General features: G+C 46.1%; 1 non-coding gene across 1 annotated transcript; it reads left to right on the top strand.

Annotated features, from left to right (window-relative positions):
- The first annotated feature begins 1,907 nt into the window (after positions 1–1,907).
- Positions 1,908–2,014, top strand: LOC116075633. The gene has a single exon (XR_004112664.1). It is a non-coding gene; the product is annotated as a U6 spliceosomal RNA (small nuclear RNA).
- The last annotated feature ends 1,524 nt before the right edge of the window (positions 2,015–3,538 follow it).

Below are 3,538 nucleotides of genomic sequence, written 5' to 3'. Positions count from 1 at the left end.
AGAGACCTTCAGAACTATGGACTTTGACGAATTAGGTCTCTTTTTTCATTTTGATAGGGTAGCACTGCTACACACTGAGTTTTACGGCCTGGATGGTACTTCTTCTGTCATGGAGTCAGTTGTGGTAAGGTCTGGGGTTCTGTTACAATGAACAGATTCTAATTTGGAGGGTATATTTCTGGGTCCTGATAGAACAAAGTAGCACTAGCTTATATGAGGAACCATAAGAAATACCAAGTGACCTGGAGAGCCCGGAATCCCACCACTGCGGAAGTGGAAGGAGGAGGATGACTGCAAATAGGAGGCCAGCCTGATCTACGTTAAAAGTTCCAGACAATCCAGGGCTACGTGGTAAGACTCTGTCTCACATATAGACACACACACACACACACACACACACACACACACACACACACACACGCAAGAAACAAATATCTGTTAAATGATAGACGCATAGAGAGAGTGGTCTTGGCACTTTTAAAAATTTATTTTATGTATAGAAGAAGCACAGTGTAGTTGTCTTCAGACACACCAGAAGAGGGCATCAGATTCCATTACAGACAGTTGTGAGCCACCATGTGGTTGCCAGGAATTGAACTCTGGACCTCTGGAAGAGCGGTCAGTGCCCTTAAATGCTGAACCATCTCTGCAGCCCGTGGTCTTGATTTTTTAAGATATCTAACCAAGAGCTCCATGCAGCTTCCAAAACTGCTCTTGTTGAGTCTTTAAGATTTGTTGAATAAAGCTTTGGGGCCGACAACAAGACTTACTATGTGTTAAGACCCACAGAAACTCATGGCATCCTCATCTGTGCCTTCCTTCTTGTTTGGCTTCTTTGGGTCTGTGGAGTGTAGCATGGGTACCCTGCATTTTATAGCTGATATCCACTTATCAGTGAGTACATACTATGCATGGACTTTTGGGACTGGGTCACTTCACTCAAGATAATACTCTCAAGGTCCATCCATTTGTCTGAAAGATTTATAATGTCCTTGTTTTTTAATAGCTGAATAGTATTCAATTGTGTAGATGTACCACATTTTCTTTATCCATTCTTCAGTGGAGGGATTTCTAAGTTGTTTCCAGTTTCTGGCTATTACAAATAAAGCTGCTATGAACATAGTTGAGCAAGTATATTTCTGGAATGGTGGGGCATCTTTTGGATTCAGAATACCCAAGATTCAAATCACAGACCATATGAAGCCTAAGAAGAAGGAAGACCAAAATGTGGATGCTTCAGTGCTTCTTAGAAGGGTGAACAAAATACCCACAGGAGGAAATATGGAGACAAAGTGTGGAGTAGAGACTGAAGGAAAGGCCATCCAGAGACTGCCCTACCTGGGGATCCATTCCATATACAGTCACCAAACCTAGACGCTATTGTGGATGCCAGGAAGTGCTTGCTGATGGAAGCCTGATAAGGCTGTCTCCTGAGAGACTGGGCCAGAGCCTGACAAATACAGAGATGGAAGCTCGCAATCAACTGTTGGACTGAGCTTGGGGGTTCCCGGTAGAGGAGGTGGAGAAGGGACTGAAGGAGCTGAGGGGTTTGGCAGCCCCATGGAGGGAGCAACAGTGTCAATGGGGTGCCCCCCCCAATCTCCAGGGAGTGGACCACCAACCAAGGAATACACATGGAGTGACCCATGGTGCTGGCCACATATGTGGCAGAGGATGGCCTTGTTGGTCATCAGTGGGAAGAGGCCCTTGGGCTTGAGGGTGTTTGATGCCCCAGTGTAGGGAAATACCAGGGCAGGAGGTTGGGAGTGGATGAATGGGTGGGGGAGCACCCTCATAGAGGCAGAAGGTTGGGGGATGGAATAGGGGGCTTTAGAAAGGGAGACCTGGAAAGAGGAAAACATTTGAAATGTAAATAAAGAAAATATCCAATCAAAAAATATCAAGGAGTGCTTGCTTCGGCAGCACATATACTAAAATTGGAATGATACAGAGAAGATTAACATGGCTGCTGTGCAAAGATGACACACAAATTCGTGAAGTGTTCCATATTTAAAAAAAAAATCAAGAAGAGGAAGAGGAGGAGAGGAGGAGGAAGGGGAGGAGGAGGAGGAGAAGAAGATGAAGAAGAAGGAAGGGAAGGAGGAGGAGAAGGAGAAGAAGGAGGAGGAGGACGAGGAGGAGGACGAGGAGGAGAAGGAAAAAGAGAAGGAGAAGGAGAAGGAAGAAGGAACAACAACTCAGGACAAATGGTTAACTGAGGTGCCGAAGCAGGCACTGGCCTCCAGGCTATCACAGCTTGTAAATACCTGCTACATAGTCCTGGGTCCTCTCAGCACTTTTCACCTCCAGCTCCTATTCCAAACTCCTCCAGCCCTTGAGATTCCATTCACTCTCTGTAGCTTCTCTTTCCTATATAACATGGCCATGTGCTCTCCTGCACCCCCCCCCCATCTCTCTCTATCTCTCTGTCTCTCTGTATCTCTCTTCCTCTCTTGGTTCATCTCCTTCTCCTGGTCCCTTGTCTTGCCCTCTCTCATTTCCTCTCCTGCTCTCCCACCTCCTCTCTCTTCTCTCCTGGCCAGGTCTAGTCTACAGGCCATGCTCAATCTGCCACCCTCTCTTCTCTGGACTGTTTCAGGTGCCTCTGGCTGCTCACTCCCTCGGGTCTACAATCCAGACTTCCTAACTATGCCTAGGTCTGGTAATGTCCTCATTTTCATTTGCTACATTGTATCAAATTATGACAAAGGGAAACAAACCCACCCAAGCTCTATAGAAGATGGAGATGAGACATAATGTGTCAGAAAAGGAATTCACAGTACAGTAAGAGTTCTAACTTGTCAACAAGGAAATGGGTTATTTTCTGTAGCTGTTCAAGTGACATAACGTGCATCTTAGCTGTCTTCAAGATCAATTCTTCTGCCTACTGATCTCTGCTCTGACTGAGCTAATCCAGTGAAGCATTTATTTGCTGTGTTGTTGATGTTAGCAGGCCACTGGTCTTTTTTAGGTTTAACATGCAGATCCCGGTCTGCTTATAAACTCCCTGGCCTTGGATGTGTTGTTTTGTGGTTTTGTGTTGTTATAGCTGCTTCACGTAGGTGTGCAAGGCATTTCCTCTGTCAGGGGCAGGCCGCCTGTGCCTGTGTGTAGGAAAAGCTTAGACCTAGGCGATGAGTGCTTCTGGGCTTTGATTTGCTGTCAAAGGAGCGCTGGCCTTGCCGGTGTCTGTCTGATGGTGGTGGCAGAACTGCATTTAGTCTGGGGAGAAATAAGCATTTTCTATTAGATAAAGGCTCAGGAGAGATGAGACATGAGCCGCCTCTGTTGGGCAGATCTTATGGTGCCTTTCCTACCCATCGACAGTTTAACTCTCCCACTTTATCTTCAGGGTCTCCAGGGTTTATAGTATAAACCCTGTATCTAGCAAAAGCAAGGGGGAGACGAGACTGCACTATTTTGTTTGGGAAGGAACTGTACTAAGCAAGTGTGGAAATTACCTAGAGGCCCTTGTCTTAGTCAGGGTTTCTATTCCTGCACAAACATCATAACCAAGAAGCAAGTTGGGGAGGAAAGG

Source organism: Mastomys coucha, unplaced genomic scaffold, assembly GCF_008632895.1.
Source record: "Mastomys coucha isolate ucsf_1 unplaced genomic scaffold, UCSF_Mcou_1 pScaffold3, whole genome shotgun sequence".
Taxonomy (NCBI): domain Eukaryota; kingdom Metazoa; phylum Chordata; class Mammalia; order Rodentia; family Muridae; genus Mastomys; species Mastomys coucha.
This window is presented reverse-complemented; position numbering and strand designations above follow the sequence as displayed.